Genomic DNA, 20,039 nt, shown 5'->3' with positions numbered 1-20,039 from the left:
CCTTCAATGAATGAAGCCACTAGAGCGCTGACAAACTTTGGTGTTACGCACGTTATGTACATATACAGACAGACAGAGAGGGAAGCTATAATCCTCCTGGGTGTCACCTTTAGGGGACTAAAACTACATATTTTTTATTGTTGTGAGTTATTGTTGTACCACTCTTTTGGATGAACATCAGGCAGGCTAGATACTGGTATGGGCATCTGGAAAAAAATGAAAACCTATCAAACTTCACCATATATAAATAATAGAGTTTAAACTAGGGGTGCACTGATTAATATTGGAGTTTCAAATATAGCTCCTCATCGATATCGACCAGATGACAAACATGATCCTTCAAATCAGTGTTGGCTCCAGTAACTCTGGCAAAGTCTTTGTTGTTGAGGACACCTTGTACTGAGATCTGAAAAGTGGTGGCAATTCATCCGTATCAACACCTATACATTTCTTTGTTTTTTTTCTACAAACTGAAGGATGAAACAAAAAGTGATAACTTACTTGAGTTACAATATCTCGGGTAACATAGAACAGATAAAGTAGAATGTGGCCAGAGGGGCCATGATAAAGTGCTACAAAGTGTGGAGAAATGTGTGCTGAGTATAGTTATTGGTGTCAAGGATTACCAGACAACCACTGGAATAAGACATTCCTCCCACAGGGGACAGTGCTATGTCTCAGTGCTGAAGATGATAATCACTTTAAACAATGTGTGTTCACCTCAGCATAGCGAGTGTCTCGACAGCACCGGTGTCAGCAGTCCTGTGGTGAGTGGCTCAATTGTTGTCAATCCCATCACATACCTATGAAAGAGACAGTAATATCATTAGCAACATCAACGATAACTCATGTTCAAAATAAGGAGAGGATATCACAGAATCAGACGGTATTACAGGCACGCCAAAGTACATGTTCCCACAGTGACATATAAACCTGGAGTGGACAACCCAAAGACAAAAACTAGTGACCAAGGGGACATGACAGTAAAGTTTGAAAAATATCCTTCCAGTACTTCTTGATAAATACTGATAGCAAGAATTGTTTATGGACACACAGACAGACGTGGAGGAAACCTATAGTCCCCCGGTGTTACGGGTAGGGGACTAATAATCTGATTTAATGGGTGATTGAGTAATGGTGGTCGATATGGCCAACTTGAATGAAACTGTGGTGGGACAAGAGAAAACATATGGTGGGACAAGAGACAATATCTGGTGGGACAAGAGAAAATATATGGTGGGACAAGAGACAATATCTGGTGAGACAAGAGAAAATATATGGTGGGACAAGAGAAAATATATGGTGGGACAAGAGACAATATCTGGTGGGACAATAGACAATATCTGGTGGGACAAGAGAAAATATCTGGTGGGACAAGAGAAAGTATCTGGTGGGACAAGAGAAAATATCTGGTGGGACAATAGACAATATCTGGTGGGACAAGAGAAAATATCTGGTGGGACAAGAGAAAGTATCTGGTGGGACAAGAGACCGTATCTGGTGGGACAAGAGAAAATATCTGATGGGACAAGAGACAGTATCTGGTGGGACAAGAGAAAATATCTGGTGGGAAAAGAGAAAATATCTGGTGGGAAAAAAAAATATTTGGTGGGACAAGAGACAATATCTGGTGGGACAAGATAAAATATCTGGTGGGACAAGAGAAAGTATCTGGTGGGAAAAGAGAAAATATCTGGTGGGACAAGAGACAGTATCTGGTGGGACAAGATAAAATATCTGGTGGGACAAGAGAAAGGACAAGAGAAAATATCTGGTGGGACAAGAGACAGTATCTGGTGGGACAAGAGAAAATATTTGGTTTAAACAGTATTTTATTATCAATGGTATATACAATACATGGGTCAATATATACAATAATTGGAAGTTAGGGATTTGGCAACAAGAGTATGCTCTTATTTAAAGCCATCTCCCTATAAGATTATTTGCAATTATGATATACAATATTTAATTATTGTTTTAAAAGAAGATACAATAGATATTAAGATCATTTAACAAGACCGACTATGATTTTACTGATAATATCAATACATTGATGGAGCAGAAAAGATTCAAGTGGGGAGTAGGGGGGAGAGAGAGAGAGAGAGAAGAGAGAGATGAGATGAGATTTGATGTGAAACCCAGTTATTGTATTAAAATCTACCTGTTCTGATAATGTAGTTTTGAACTTGATAAAATATTAATTTATTTTCCTCATCTGTCAAGTTTGGGTCGCCATGTAGTAATGTCATGATGCTAAAATTAGTACCCAACCTTGATATTGTTTCTGCCCTAACAGTATCATATTTTCTGCATTCATAAATATAATGAAAGATGGTCTCTTCATCACCACAGGAACATCTGCTGGTCTCTGAAACATGATTATTAAATAAATGATGGTTTAACGAGCTACACCCGAGTCGAAGTCTTGTGTGAAGTACCTGGGCACGCCTTTGGCTGCAATAATAATAAATGTTGGGACTACATGTATTTGATTTATTTCTATAAAGATAGGAGAGAAAGTAAGACCTAATCGGATTGTTTCTAATGTGATCTGGTATCAAGTTCCACTCACGGATGGCTGTTGGAAAAAAGGTTGACATATAGATATTAGTTCTGCTGTGTGGGGGATGCATATCCAAATTTGATCTTAAATTGTAACCCTGGGTTTGACCAGTCGCTTGGGGTAGGAGGTTTTGCAGATATGAAGGTGAAAGTCCATGGACAATATTGTACATATTCTGCATTCTATGTTTGTATCGTCTGCATGACAGAGAATCCCATTTTGTTTCATTTGCTAAACACTGTGATGATGCTGACTTTGTTGCATCTGTCACGATACGAGCAGCTTCAGTTTGTACCTTTTCCAAATCTAAAGTCTGCTGGTGGTTACAGTTCCCCCATACAATATCGGCATATTCCAATATTGGTCTAATATAAGAAAAATACATAGTTTCAAGGGATTTACGATCTAATTGAAATTTCAGTGCTCTAAGAATATCTATTCTTTTCCATGCTTTTGCAAGCATGTTATCTATATGTAACTGCCAAGAGCAGTTCTCTTCGACAGTTAGACCAAGGTGAACATGACTTTTGACTTGTTGTATAGGGGTGTTGTTCATAAATAGGGGAGGGTGGTTTGTTTGGTCACGTTTTCTAGATAGAATCATACTTTCAGTTTTATTTGGGTTGAAATTTACTAACCATTGCCCCGCCCAGGTACTTATAGTAGCAAGATCAGAATTTAATATTTCTGCTGTATGAACTGGATTTTCAACTATAATGTAAAGGGATGTATCATCCGCAAATAGACGAATATTAGCTTGTATTCTATTAACAATGTCATTTATGTATAAAATGAAAAGTAGTGGACCTAATATAGAGCCTTGAGGCACACCTGCTAGTACTCTGCCTTTTTTAGAAGAAGTTCCTTCGACAATTACCTTTTGACTACGTCCATCAAGGTAGCTAGTAAACCATGATAATAATGTGCCAGAGATTCCAGCCTGCTCAAGTTTGTGTATCAAGCCCCTGTGCCACACCCTATCAAATGCCTTACTAATATCACAAAATACAACTCGAACCTCCTTGCCACTGTCAATTGCCTTGAAAAAGGTATTAACTATATCGGTTAGTTGAAGTGCAGCAGAATCTTTTGGGGTAAAACCAGATTGGAATGGTGTAATGTGTCCATTTTCCATAAGAAAGTTGTAGACGTATTTAAAGATACATTTTTCAAAAACTTTTGCAATACAGCTCAAAAGAGAAATTGGTCTATAGTTTGTCAGTAGGGAGTTATCTCCCTTCTTATAGACTGGAATCACATTCGCAGTTTTCCAAGTCTCTGGGAAGTTACGTAGAGATATTGATGTATTAAACAATTTTGATAAGGGCCCTGCTAGTTCAGTACTGGATTCTTTTAAGAGTTTAGGATGTACTAAATCTGGGCCACATGCTTTATTAGTATTGATTAATTTCAGGGCATCTTCCACGTCTGTAGGTGTAAGATGTATATTATCCAATGAAGTTTCAGGTATCTGACTTGGTGGAAGTATTGCATGTAGATCATCTACAACAGATTGCTCACAGAAGAAGTTGTTAAAGGCTTCAGCCTTTTCCTTGGCAGAGCAGAGCTTTATATTATTATGAAGTATTGGTGGATATTGACAATCAGAGGTCTGTTTGAAAAATTGTTTTGCTATTTTCCACCAGTCACGTGGGCTTATATCTCTATTATTATTCAGCTCATCACTTAGTTTGTTCATGTATGAAATTTTCGATTTACGAATTAATAATGTTACTTCATTTCTTTTGTGTCTGAATTCTGCCCACCGTTCAGGACTGTTTGACGATTTTGCAGATTTGTGCAATCGATTTCGAATTCTTATCTGCCTACGAACTTCGTTGTGCATCCAGGGTTTATCGCTGGAGCGTATAGTAACAAACTTGTTTGGAATGTGTGATTCTGCTGCGTGCATGATATTATTAGTGAGTTTGTCCACTTGTTCATCTATGGATAAATTGTTCATATCCCAATCACTATCAGTAATAGCCTGTCTGTAATTTTCATAGTTCCCCTCATTATATTTCCATATCTTCCTTTTGTATGAGTGGCAAGGATAAGACTGGGCAGTGATCACTACATATGGGGTCAAGTACTCCTGAAGAAATAATTTGAATTTGGTTGCTAACCATTATTATATCAATCAAACTTCGAGAAGTTTCTGTTATACGAGTTGGTTCATTTACAATCTGGGACAAATTAAAATTTTGCAGGATATATTTTTTGATCTGTTCTGTGATAGCATATCTTCATTAAAATCTCCAAGGATAACTGCTTTGTTATTCACAGTTAAGGCTTGTTCAATGGAATATTCAACCAAATTCCAATTGTCAAATCTGGGATGTATATAGAAGGCGCCAACAAGAAGTGGCCCTTTGGCGTGATTGATCTCGATCCAAATTGCTTCAACATTATTTATTTGTAAATCATTTCTAGATGTGAAAGATATATGATTTTTTACATAAATTATGACCCCACCTCCATGTCGATTTCTGTCCTGCCTGATAGGAGCTTGGAAACCGTTTATGTTTAATAAAGAATTGTCAATGGAGGGGTCTAACCAAGTTTCACTTAGAGTTACTATATCGTAGTCTTGTAATTCCAGGGATAACTGGTCTATCTTACCAACAATACTACGTGCATTAAGATGACATAATTTTAAGTCATTCGAAGGGTGCGACACAGAGTTTCCTGGACCTGGATTTAGTTCAACATCATTAGCTAATTTAAGAAGAATACATATCATTATTGCAAGAGTTAAAGTAAATTGCATAATAGAATTATTGTAAGTGGGTAGAATTTTATCATCATTAGTTTGATGTAATGATCTGTGTTCCACTGTTAACATAATAAGTAGGATTAGTGGTATGGCTTTCTGGCCGTAGCAAAGGAAGAGATTTACAAAGTAAATATCAAGTAATGTGAATAATTTATATTTATGGTGATTAAGTGATCTACTGTAATGCTGCCCAATCCTTATACGATAACTTACTATATCACTATCCATTTTCAAAAGGAAATGCATGTACCAACAATACGTAGGGAAGGATTGGGACTAACATGGACATGTACATTTGACATAAATTCACAAAGTATATATCATAAACACGTTTATATTTGTAGTAGTAGTTATATGTATGTGGGTTTTCATCAATGGTCATCATAGTATCTAAGTTTTGTGGAGTGAAGGAAAGGATGAGAGTAAGTGAAGAAGGAGTAGAAAGATTATTTAGTGTAGAGAGAAATATTAGCAGAAAGGAAAGCATATTATATAGGTTAGAAGGTTGAGTGCATGTATCATTACATTTTGTGCTTCAAAATTCATACATTCTTTGGGAAATTTTTCGATCTTTAATTTTCCATATTTCACAATTTGCTTGTTATTCAACCAATAGTAATAGTATATCATATCATTGCAAGTTCTGGAATACACTTCAGAAATTACATTTACATATAATTTTATAAACAGTGTATATATACAATAAATGTGCTGAATATATAGCCAATATTTTGTACTAATTAAGAAGATAAAAAGGAACAATTTGGAACAAAAATGTCAATGTAAAAGAAGCATTGATCTAATGTCTCATTTATGGGATTATGATCAGATCATAAATAATGTTTTATGTAAGACATAAATTCAAAAGTAAAATGCTTGTTGCTTCAGGGTTTGAAGTACAGTCATGGTTATTTTTTAAACATATCTTTGCTTAGATTTGATTTTTACCACAATTTGAAAATTCTAACATAATATGAAAAACAAAAAACAAAAAAACAAAAAAAAATAAAATATATATATATACTTCAGTATATGAAAAAGAACACGAAGAATCTTTATTTACCTCCTCAAGAGGTGCTTGATATATATATAATGCACGGTTAAATACCCATGAAAAGCATCAATTATAATGGTGCATTCATCAGATTTTCCGCCGTCCGTAACTGGCAGTATATACCATTATGAGCAGTTACTGTATATTTAAATACAGTGTACATATGTGACAGCGCCTAATTACGTATAACAACGGTTTTTGACAGAGTAATTCTAGTACAAAGATCCATACAGAGACACATACCAAGCTCTTGGTTGCAGATTTATTTTGCTTGTTACTTGTCAGTCGTAAAGGAAATGTCATAATCAGGAAAAACAAAACAAAATAAAAACACTCGTCAGCTAACAAAAATCACCGGAGGCCTTGACCTTCCAAGAGATTCAAAGTCATTGTGGCGGACAAGAGAAAATATCTGGTTGGACAAGAGATTATATCTGGTGGAGCTTATTCTATTCAATTTTTGAAAACAAAGTTGCTTTTCAAGTTTTAGAATGAGGTATTCGGAAGGAAAGCTTGTGGCTATGCCTGGATCAAGTGTCTGATAGGAGGGGTTAGTCTGTCAGATTTTACCCCAGCAACTTTACTGTAGACACTATTATAAAGCATAGTCTGATGAGCATCTCTTCTTCTATGCAGCACAATGTTAAGTGGTTATTTCAGAGATTATTGAGCACATACCGCGACGCTATGCGTTAGACCATTTCATGGTCGCACTGATGATTAATATGCCTGTAATTTGACCAATGTTGATCTGATCTTGAGGTTTCGGTTCAAACAGCCAAGAAGGGAATAAATCTTTACAGCAGTGTAGGCAATATTACATGTTAAACTCTGGTGGGGATAGCTAAAACTGGTGGACACACTCAATGCTCTTGAGTTCAAACCAGATCTATCAGCAGAACATGACAGCAGAGCATCAGAGTTTAGTACTGAACCTCCTGAAGGTAAGACTTATCACCAGACACAGTTCATACTGAACCTCCTGAAGGTAAGACTTATCACAAGACACAGTTCATACTGAACCTCCTGAAGGTAAGACTTATCACAAGACACTGTTCATACTGAACCTCCTGAAGGTAAGACTTATCACAAAACATAGTTCATACTGAACCTCCTGAAGGTAAGACTTATCACCAGACACAGTTCAAACTGAACCTCCTGAAGGTAGGACTTATCACCAGACACAGTTCATCCTGAGCCTCCTGAAGGTAGGACTTATCACCAGACACTGTTCATACTGAACCTCCTGAAGGTAAGACTTATCACCAGACACTGTTCATACTGAACCTCCTGAAGGTAAGACTTATCACAGGACACAGTTCATACTGAACCTCCTGAAGGTAAGACTTATCACAGGACACAATTCATACTGAACCTCCTGAAGGTAAGACTTATCACCAGACACAGTTCATACTGAACCTCCTGAAGGTTAGACTTATCACCAGACACAGTTCATACTGAACCTCCTGAAGGTAGGACTTATCACCAGACACAGTTCATACTGAACCTCCTGAAGGTAGGACTTGTCACAAGACACAGTTCATACTGAACCTCCTGAAGGTAGGACTTATCACCAGACACAGTTCATACTGAACCTCCTGAAGGTAGGACTTATCACAAGACACAGTTCATACTGAACCTCCTGAAGGTAAGACTTGTCACAAGACACAGTTCATACTGAACCTCCTGAAGGTAGGACTTATCACCAGACACAGTTCATACTGAACCTCCTGAAGGTAGGACTTATCACAAGACACAGTTCATACTGAACCTCCTGAAGGTAAGACTTATCACCAGACACAGTTCATACTGAACCTCCTGAAGGTTAGACTTATCACCAGACACAGTTCATACTGAACCTCCTGAAGGTAAGACTTATCACAAAACACAGTTCATACTGAACCTCCTGAAGGTAAGACTTATCACCAGACACAGTTCATACTGAACCTCCTGAAGGTTAGACTTATCACCAGACACAGTTCATACTGAACCTCCTGAAGGTAAGACTTATCACCAAATTAACCTACAACAGATACTGCCTGACAGATAAAGACCACACAATGTTTGTTACCATCTTCTCCAATAGAACTTTAAAATTATCAAATTTAATTCATACCTATTACTAGACTGTACTTTGTTAGTTTTTTTTCTGGACTGCGCAGCTGAGGCTGAAATGGACACTTTTCATCACCATTTCTGCAAGAAAAACCAAACCTCAAACAGATTAATTTCATTTTCAAAAGTTTAACTCATAGCAGCAAACCCCACAAGAAGATTCATACAAAACAGTACACGGTAACATCATTTTTGACTGCTCTAGATCTGTAGGCTTTGAAGAAACTTTCAGAAAAAAGAGAGAAAATATCAACTAGTTTTTGACAGAGTTTGATCAACAGACATTTATTATTCAACAGGCACCTGTCAAAGTCTTAGAGCATCGATTGACCCCATCCATGTAGCTGAGTGCACGTCTTCAGTCAAGTCTGATCTGTGACCGACTTAGACCATGAAGACCACCATTAAACAAGAGGCCCAGAGGGCCTGTATCGCTCACCTGGTTTATTTGAGGAAACATAAAATTAATGTTCATGTTATATTTGTTAATGTCTAACAATGCTACATTGCATATAAATGATTATGGGTTGGGGATCTCAACTGCTTCAAAGATATAACCTAGACTAGAAACAGAGTCAAGACTCAACAAGATTGTGTTTAAGAAACCTATTAAGTCCCTTGGGATGGGGAAAGACCTCTGGGCTTATTTTTTACATCAGGATTGTGTTCATCTCCTGATCTTAATTGTTTCAAAAAAGCCCATCATTTGAATAAATTTGAATCCAAGCCACCTAGAGATGTTACTAGTACCACTGAAATATCAATATTAAACATTGCTTAGGTCCGTCCAGAGAAGAAGTCGTTAATATCAATATTGCCAAACAAACAACTTTTGGCCTCGCCCCTCAGGCCCCTGCAGGGTCAGCCCCATCATTTGTATTAATTTGAATCCCAGCCACTTACGGATGCTAACACTGAAATATCAATGTCATGCATTGCTTAGGTCCAGAGAAGAAGACGTTAATATCAATATTGCAAAAGTGACCCATTTTGGCCCCGCCCCTCGGGCCCCTGGGGAGTTAGTCCCATCATTTGTATCAACTTGAATCCCAGCCACCTAGGTATGCTACCAATGAAATATCAATGTCATGCATTTCTTAAGTCCAGAGAAGAAGTCGTTTACATCAATATTGCCAAATGAACCCCTTTTGGCCCCGCCCCGTAGGCCCCTGGGGGGTCAGCCCCATCATATGTATAAATTTGAATCCCACCCACCTAGGGATGCTTCCTACCAAATTTGGTTAAATTCTGATCAGCGATTCAGAAGAAGAAGTCAATTGTGTTGACGGACGAATAGACGACGGACGCCCGATGCCACGGTATATCCTTCTGACCAGGTGAGCTAAAAAGTAGAATTTGAGGACAGAATTGTTCATGAGACATCTTGGAACATAAAATCTTTGTTCTGAAGTTGATTAGTGTGAAAATTTTTTTGCTTCTGATATAAAGAAAATAGTAAACTTTATTTGTTATACATGCAACTATCTTTGGACACTTTAATTGACTTAAAGCACAGATGCTACAAATATGTGTTAGTACATTTGTTGTCAAGCTTTTTGGGATTAGCAGTTATGATACATTTTCATACAGATGTATACTGGCATTTGTTTCTTCCTTTACTTAAATCTTGGAATTTCTTCTTCCTGTAAGTTTGAAAATTACAAGCCAACTTAAACCCTGTCATTTCTGACTGACATGTTACACAATATGCTAGATACTTCCAACAAGGTTTTAGGATAGCAAGTCTTACTTTGTATGGCTAAGAGTTAACAATGTAAATTATATAATGCTAAACATAAACTGCAGACATCCACCATCAAATGAGAGATAACAAGTTAAGAGGCCGGACTCCTCCTTATCGCACTTTGCTGAGCCCTTAAGGTATTTTTCAAGTTTGAAGTAAATCTGTATACAACTGTTCAAGTTATTTTCACAGAAATGACAAAATACAATGTTTCTAGTTAATGAAGGGGCCATAACTCTGTCAAATAATGTTCGTCGAAAATGACAGTCAAACTTGGCCAAGCCCTTAAATCATTTAACATTGCTATTAAGACTGGAGCAGATCAACCCAATTCACAGGCTGTACTGACTAGAAGACTGACCATCGAAAAGTTTCAGTCGGTGCCGAAACCTAGTCCTTACGGCCTATCTCATGTAGCCGCAGACATCGGAGACATTGTCCAGCACTGAAACTGTATCCAGCAACCGTTCATAACAGAAGGAAACTGGAGATGTGAAATGATGTCATTAGTCTACATGTAGGACAATTCGACCAAACATGTTTGAGAAGAAATGGGTCCTGGGATAGAGTTGTTACACACCGTGTATCAAGTGTAAATACACTCCAAGCTGTACAGGGAAGCAGACTCTGACACCATGACTTTAAGGTTCAATGGTCAGATGACTCTTTGTTTAATTCTGAACAACTTTGCTTACAACAGCACATCATTTGGAAGTGCTAAAACCCTCTCAGGATGTAAGTCTGGGTATTGAGACATTAACCTCACACAGGGTATAAGTCTGGGTATTGAGACATTAACCCCACACAGGGTATAAGTCTGGGTATTGAGACATTAACCCCACACAGGATATAAGTCTGGGTATTGAGACATTAACCCCACACAGGGTATAAGTCTGGGTATTGAGACATTAACCCCACACAGGATATAAGTCTGGGTATTGAGACATTAACCCCACACAGGATATAAGTCTGGGTATTGTGACATTAACCCCACACAGGGTATAAGTCTGGGTATTGAGACATTAACCCCACACAGGATATAAGTCTGGGTATTGAGACATTAACCCCACACAGGGTATAAGTCTGGGTATTGAGACATTAACCTCACACGGGGTATAAGTCTGGGTATTGAGACATTAACCTCACACAGGATATACGTCTGGGTATTGAGACATTAACCCCACATAGGGTATAAGTCTGGGTATTGAGACATTAACCTCACACGGGGTATACGTCTGGGTATTGAGACATTAACCCCACACAGGGTATAAGTCTGGGTATTGAGACATTAACCTCACACGGGGTATAAGTCTGGGTATTGAGACATTAACCCCACACAGGGTATAAGTCTGGGTATTGAGACATTAACCCCACACAGGGTATAAGTCTGGGTATTGAGACATTAACCCCACACAGGGTATAAGTCTGGGTATTGAGACATTAACCCCACACAGGGTATAAGTCTGGGTATTGAGACATTAACCCCACACAGGATATAAGTCTGGATATTGAGACATTAACCCCACACAGGGTATAAGTCTGGGTGTTGAGACATTAACCCCACACAGTGTATAAGTCTGGGTATTGAGACATTAACCCCACACAGTGTATAAGTCTGGGTATTGAGACATTAACCCCACACAGGATATAAGTCTGGGTATTGAGACATTAACCTCACACAGGGTGTAAGTCTGGGTATTGAGACATTAACCTCACACAGGGTATAAGTCTGGGTATTGAGACATTAACCCCACACAGGGTATAAGTCTGGGTATTGAGACATTAACCTCACACAGGGTATAAGTCTGGGTATTGAGACATTAACCCCACACAGGGTATAAGTCTGGGTATTGAGACATTAACCTCACACAGGATATAAGTCTGGGTATTGAGACATTAACCCCACACAGGATATAAGTCTGGGTATTGAGACATTAACCTCACACAGGGTATAAGTCTGGGTATTGAGACATTAACCCCACACAGGATATAAGTCTGGGTATTGAGACATTAACCTCACACAGGGTATAAGTCTGGGTATTGAGACATTAACCTCACACAGGGTATAAGTCTGGGTATTGAGACATTAACCCCACACAGGGTATAAGTCTGGGTATTGAGACATTAACCCCACACAGGGTATAAGTCTGGGTATTGAGACATTAACCCCACACAGGGTATAAGTCTGGGTATTGAGACATTAACCCCACACAGGGTATAAGTCTGGGTATTGAGACATTAACCTCACACAGGATATAAGTCTGGGTATTGAGACATTAACCCCACACATGGTATAAGTCTGGGTATTGAGACATTAACCTCACACAGGATATAAGTCTGGGTATTGAGACATTAACCCCACACAGGGTATAAGTCTGGGTATTGAGACATTAACCCCACACAGGATATAAGTCTGAGTATTGAGACATTAACCCCACACAGGGTATAAGTCTGGGTATTGAGACATTAACCTCACACAGGATATAAGTCTGGGTATTGAGACATTAACCCACACAGGATATAAGTCTGGGTATTGAGACATTAACCTCACACAGGGTATACGTCTGGGTATTGAGACATTAACCCCACACAGGATATAAGTCTGGGTATTGAGACATTAACCTCACACAGAGTATAAGTCTGGGTATTGAGACATTAACCCCACACAGTGTATAAGTCTGGGTATTGAGACATTAACCCCACATAGGATATAAGTCTGGGTATTGAGACATTAACCCCACACAGGGTATAAGTCTGGGTATTGAGACATTAACCCCACACAGGGTATAAGTCTGGGTATTGAGACATTAACTTCACACAGGATATAAGTCTGGGTATTGAGACATTAACCCCACACATGGTATAAGTCTGGGTATTGAGACATTAACCTCACACAGGATATAAGTCTGGGTATTGAGACATTAACCCCACACAGGGTATAAGTCTGGGTATTGAGACATTAACCCCACACAGGGTATAAGTCTGGGTATTGAGACATTAACCCCACACAATGTATAAGTCTGGGTATTGAGACATTAACCCCACACAGAGTATAAGTCTGGGTATTGAGACATCAACCTCACACAGGGTATAAGTCTGGGTATTGAGACATTAACCATACACAGGATATAAGTCTGGGTATTGAGACATTAACCCCACACAGGGTATAAGTCTGGGTATTGAGACATTAACCCCACACAGGGTATAAGTCTGGGTATTGAGACATTAACCCCACACAGGATATAAGTCTGGGTATTGAGACATTAACCTCACACAGGTTATAAGTCTGGGTATTGAGACATTAACCTCACACAGGATATAAGTCTGGGTATTGAGACATTAACCCCACACAGGGTATAAGTCTGGGTATTGAGACATTAACCCCACACAGGGTATAAGTCTGGGTATTGAGACATTAACCCCACACAGGATATAAGTCTGAGCATTGAGACATTAACCCCACACAGGGTATAAGTCTGGGTATTGAGACATTAACCATACACAGGATATAAGTCTGGGTATTGAGACATTAACCCCACATAGGGTATAAGTCTGGGTATTGAGACATTAACCCCACACAGGGTATAAGTCTGGGTATTGAGACATTAACCCCACACAGGGTATAAGTCTGGGTATTGAGACATTAACCCCACACAGGATATAAGTCTGGGTATTGAGACATTAACCCCACACAGGGTATAAGTCTGAGCATTGAGACATCAACCCCTCTATATGGATAATAGCTCAGGCTCTCCATAACAAACTTGGCTGGACATCATCACCAAATTCCAGCTCAATGGCACCAGTGGAACAAGGTCGGACAGTCAGTCTTTAGTCTGGACATGGACAGTGATGTCTACTGACAAGGTTGGACAGTAAGTCTAAAATTAGTCTGGACATGGACAGTGATGTCTATTGACAGTCGGACAGTCTGTCTTTAGTCTGGACATGGACATTGATGTCCACTGACAAGGTCGGACAGTCTGTCTTTAGTCTGGACATGGACAGTGATGTCCACTGACAGGGTTGGACAGTCAGTCTTTAGTCTGGACATGGACAGTGATGTCTACTGACAAGGTCGGACAGTCAGTCTTTAGTCTGGACATGGACAGTGATGTCCACTGACAAGGTCGGACAGTCTGTCTTTAGTCTGGACATGGACAGTGATGTCCACTGACAAGGTTGGACAGTCAGTCTTTAGTCTGGACATGGACAGTGATGTCTACTGACAAGGTCAGACAGTCAGTCTTTAGTCTGGACATGGACAGTGATGTCTACTGACAAGGTTGGACAGTCAGTCTTTAGTCTGGACATGGACAGTGATGTCTACTGACAAGGTTGGACAGTCAGTCTTTTGTCTGGACATGGACAGTGATGTCTACTGACAAGGTTGGACAGTCAGTCTTTAGTCTGGACATGGACAGTGATGTCTACTGACAAGGTTGGACAGTCAGTCTTTAGTCTGGACATAATGTATGACAGTATGGAATGAGAAAGTGTGAGGACAGTATGTTTTATAATCAGATAGAATGGAAGACAAAATGTTAAGAGCAGGGTGTTATTGTGAGATAATGTATGATGTAAAAAAACAGGAAGCTAAATGAAAGAATGAGGGAGATAAGCATCATTAAGTATAATTGAGGGTATGGGTTAGCCTGGGAAACTCTGGACAGAGTAGTGGACAATGGACCACCTTAAAGATGTCCATCTCAGGAAGATAAACCCACCCATATCAGGTAGTTGACCAATAGAAACATCAGTCAGATAATTTGTCTTTCAAGTATGAAACCTAACTTTATCAAAACTCAAGGACAGTCAGAGACTGAACAAGACAGAGACGACACAATCAGGAATGTAGGTCTGTACTCCGAAAAGGGAGAGACAGAGGGGATACCATCAGGAATGTAGGTCTGTGCTCCAAGAAGGGAGAGCCAGAGGGGATACCATCAGGAATGTAGGTTGGTGCTCCAAGAAGGGAGAAACAGAGGGGATACCATCAGGAATGTAGGTCTGTGCTCCAAGAAGGGAGAGCCAGAGGGGATACCATCAGGAATGTAGGTCTGTGCTCCAAGAAGGGAGAGCCAGAGGGGATACCATCAGGAATGTAGGTCTGTGCTCCAAGAAGGGAGAGCCAGAGGGGATACCATCAGGAATGTAGGTCTGTGCTCCAAGAAGGGAGAGCCAGAGGGGATACCATCAGGAATGTAGGTATGTGCTCCAAGAAGGGAGAGCCAGAGGGGATACCATCAGGAATGTAGGTCAGTGCTAAGAGAAGGGAGAGCCAGAGGGGATACCATCAGGAATGTAGGTCTGTGCTCCAAGAAGGGAGAGACAGAGGGGATACCATCAGGAATGTAGGTTGGAGCTCAGAGAAGATAGAGACAGAGGGGATACCATCAGGAATGTAGGTTGGTGCTCCAAGAAGGGAGAAACAGAGGGGATACCATCAGGAATGTAGGTCTGTGCTCCAAGAAGGGAGAGACAGAGGGGATACCATCAGGAATGTAGGTCAAGAGCTCTGAGAAGGGAGAGACAGGGGGGAACTATAAGGAATGTAGGTCAGTGCTAAGAGAAGGGAGAGCCAGAGGGGATACCATCAGGAATGTAGGTCTGTGCTCCAAGAAGGGAGAGCCAGAGGGGATACCATCAGGAATGTAGGTCTGTGCTCCAAGAAGGGAGAGACAGAGGGGATACCATCAGGAATGTAGGTTGGAGCTCAGAGAAGGGAGAGACAGAGGGGATACCATCAGGAATGAAGGTCGGTGCTCCAAGAAGGGAGAAACAGAGGGGATACCATCAGGAATGTAGGTCGGTGCTCCAAGAAGGGAGAGACAGAGGTGATACAATCAGGTATGTAGGTTTGAGCTCTGTAATATCAGGAGTAGATAGTCGATACTGAAGAATGAAGGTGTGAGAAATTGATTGTTATCCAGTATTAACAGAAGACCAAACAAGGAGCCGCAAAGCCTGGCATTATCCCCCGCGCCCTCGCAGTTGGTATGAAAACCCAAATACATGTATAAATTAAGCTCAAAGTAAGAGTTATTTAGGAAACAGTAATTTGGTATTTTTGATTAAGTCTTTATGGTGACAGAAAAAATACCGAAAATGGAAGGTCCACAATAGCAAAAGGCACAACTAGTCTGATATATTCAGAAAGTTTCAAGGAGCTGCATTGAACAGTTTTGGAGTTATAGCCAAGAAACAAAAGGAAACAGTAATTTGGTATTTTTAATTAAGTTTCCATGGTGACAGAAAAAATACCGAAAATGGAAGGTCCCCAATAGCAAAAGCACAACTAGGGCACTAGTCTGATATATACAGAATGTTTCAAGGAGCTGCATTGAACGGTTATGGAGTTATAGCACGGGGGGGAAAAGGAAACAGTAATTTGGTATTTTTGATTAAGTTTCCATGGTGACAGAAAAAATACCAAAAATGGAAGGTCCCCAATAGCAAAAGGCACAACTAGGGCACTAGTCTGATATATACAGAATGTTTCAAGGAGCTGCGTTGAACGGTTATGGAGTTATAGCACGGGGGGAAAAGGAAACAGTAATTTGGTATTTTTTATTAAGTTTCCATGGTGACAGAAAAAATAACGAAAATGGAAGGTCCGCAATAGCAAAAGGCACAACTAGGGCACTAGCCTGATATATACAGAAAGTTTCAAGGAGCTGCGTTGAACGGTTATGGAGTTATAGCCCGGAAACAAAAGGAAACAGTAATTTGGTATTTTTGATTAAGTTTCCATGGTGACAGACGGAGCCCAATTTAATACCCCCCGCAAACGCGTTTTGCGGGGGATAATAAAAGCTGGAACTGGAAAGGTGTCCTCATTGTAATTTCACTGACCACACAGATACCAACAGTATGTAGCAACCCGTCACATAATAACCCAGGAGAGCAGATTTCCACTGTCACCAGTACTTGGAAACTGTCTACCCCTTAGGGTAGATCAGTACTGGGAAACTTCTACCCCTTGGGGTAGATCAGTACTGGGAAACTGTCTACCCCAAAATTAGATTATACCCTTGGACTAGTTATAAGTAGTAGTTTGCACCACAGAAGTCCCCCCTCCATTTAGACAGATCATCATCCAAACACAAATAATGTACAGAAAATAACACTGATTGTAAGGTTGACTAATCCACCGACTCGGGAGAAAATTCTCATTAATTGGTTTTTCAAAATTATCACTGATGATCGATTTTATTTTATTTTTATGACTAATTTTCAATTATTTTTTGTTATTTGCCCACTGTAAGTGTAAGATTATCCTCTATGCACCCATGAGTCGCGTTATTAAGTGACAACATCAAGATGTATATATAAAAAAAAACAAAAAACAAGATGCTTACGAGGACATCACATATATTTTCAACTACATTGGTAAATTCAAGCTGTTCATTAATTTTTTTTTTTCAATATTAAATAAACCATAAGAAAAGAGAATATATCATGCAAATTTTATGGGAATGTATAAAAAAAAGTAATGTGATTTCTGGCCTTTAGACCACGTGAAACATTAAATTTCAAAGAAAATTCTGATCTTTAATACACATCTTTCTGTCCAAGAACAACATCCCTGGAGCAAAATATTAGTTTCAAACATCATGTAGGACATTTTCTGGACATCTACATTGGTCCCACCCTCAATCAATGTAAGGGAGATAATCGGCCAAAAATCACCAGTATTTAAGAGAAATGAAAGTAAAATTATGATATTTTTGAACATTAAAAGCAATTTAAAAAAAAAATCAAAGTGCCAAGGCCAACTTTCATACACAACTTTCCATCTTACCTGACCAAGAACAACATCCCAGTAGCAAAAGATTTAAGTTCCAGCATGGTACAGTAGGCATTTTCTGGACTTAGACATCTACATGGATTCCACCATCAAGGTATCACACGACTTCTCAGCTGAAGTGTTTCACCTGAACCAAGTCCCTAATGAAAGTGTGTTTCTTGTTGTTCTTGGTTTGTAGCTATTTCCTGAGAAAATAACACAATATTTTGGTTTGGTTTATTTTATTTAACGTCCTATTAACAGCCATTTAAGGTTTTGGAGTTAGAGGAAGTACCCAGAGAAAAACCACCAACCTATGTGCCCCTATGTGCAACATGGGTTTCGAACTCGCAACCCAGAGGTGGAGGGCTAGTAACCACACATGAAATGGGTACTTTCTCTATATGAGAATAAAGAGTTGGGTCTTGAGATTTTAAAAATCAACAAGAGATCCCAGAGGGATCTTGGCGCCCACCATTGAATGATCTTTATAGGTTCCATGTCAGATTGATCTTTTCTCTACTTTTCCCTTCCTCTAAGTCTTACTAATCTGTGTAAATTAAGAAACAGCCCTCTAGTACTTTTCAAACAAGGGGAACCTATATATAAAATTTAAGATTTAGCGATAATGGCTGTCTGTTGTATTCGGATTGGTCCCAAAATGCAACACCAGGGACCAAGGGGAACCTACATATGAAATTTGAGAAAGATCCCTTCAGTACCTTCTGTAAAATAGCGATAACAAACTTCAATTGGACCTAAATACGAAAATTTGAGAAAGATCCCTTCAGTACTTTCTGAGAAATAGCGATAACAAACTTCAATTGTCAAAATCTAAGATGGCTGCCTGTCGGCCATGTTGTTTTCCGATAGGTCTCAAAATGCAATATGCATAACTAGGAACCAAGGGAAACATACATATGAAATTTGAGAAAGATCCCTTCAGTACTTTCTCAGAAATAGCGAAAACAAACTTCAATTGTCAAAATCCAAGATGGCTGCCTGTCGGCCATGTTGTTTTCCGATTGGTCTCAAAATGCAATATGCATAACTAGGCACCAAGGGGAATCTACACATGAAATTTGAGAAAGATCCCTTCAGTTCTTTCTCAGAAATAGCGATAACAAATTTAAATTGTCAAAATCCAAGATGGCTGCCTATCGGCCATGTTGTTTTCCGATTGGTCTCAAAATGCAATATGCATAACTACGCACCAATGGGAGCCTACATATGAAATTTGAGAAAGATCCCTTCAGTACTTTCTCAGAAATAGCGATAACAAACTTCAATTGTCAAAATCCAAGATGGCTGCCTGTCGGCCATGTTGTTTTCCGATTGGTCTCAAAATGCAATATGCATAACTAGGCACCAAGGGGAGCCTACATATGAAATTTGAGAAAGATCCCTTCAGTACTTTCTCAGAAATAGCGATAACAAACTGCAATTGTCAAAATCCAAGATGGCTGCCTGTCGGCCATGTTGTCTCCCGATTGGTCTCAAAATACAATATGCATAACTAGGCACCAAGGGGAGCCTACATATGAAATTTGAGAAAGATCCCTTCAGTACTTTCTCAGAAATAGCGATAACAAACTTCAATTGTCAAAATCCAAGATGGCTGCCTGTCAGCCATGTTGTTTTCCGATTGGTCTCAAAATGCAATATGCATAACTAGGCACCAAGGGGAACCCACATATGAAATTTGAGAAAGATCCCTTCAGTACTTTCTGAGGATTAGCGATAACAAGAATTGTTTACGGACGGACGGACGGACGGACGACGGACCACGGACGCAGGGCGATTTGAATAGCCCACCATCTGATGATGGTGGGCTAAAAATATACACTCCTGGTACAAAAAGGAAGGCATAGGATTCCAGGTGTAAAAAGGCAGGAACTCACCAATCCACTGTAAATATCAGGGTTACTGTCTTCGGAGTACAAGTGCATTCTTATATGCTATTAAACTTATCCAATAACATCATTTTTCTGGTAGACA

At 39.4% G+C, this 20,039-nt stretch overlaps 1 long non-coding RNA gene across 1 annotated transcript; it reads right to left on the bottom strand.

Annotated features, from left to right (window-relative positions):
- Positions 1 to 5: 5 nt before the first annotated feature.
- Positions 6 to 18,243, bottom strand: LOC117319480. The gene is made up of 3 exons (XR_004530745.1): positions 18,057 to 18,243; positions 721 to 803; positions 6 to 206 (listed from the first exon to the last, which is right to left on the bottom strand). It is a non-coding gene; the product is annotated as an uncharacterized LOC117319480 (long non-coding RNA).
- Between the last annotated feature and the right edge of the window lie 1,796 nt (positions 18,244 to 20,039).

The sequence above is a fragment of the Pecten maximus genome, unplaced genomic scaffold (assembly GCF_902652985.1).
Source record: "Pecten maximus unplaced genomic scaffold, xPecMax1.1, whole genome shotgun sequence".
Lineage (NCBI taxonomy): Eukaryota > Metazoa > Mollusca > Bivalvia > Pectinida > Pectinidae > Pecten > Pecten maximus.
Note: the sequence above shows the minus strand (reverse complement) of the source record. Positions and strands in the feature narration are given on the sequence as shown.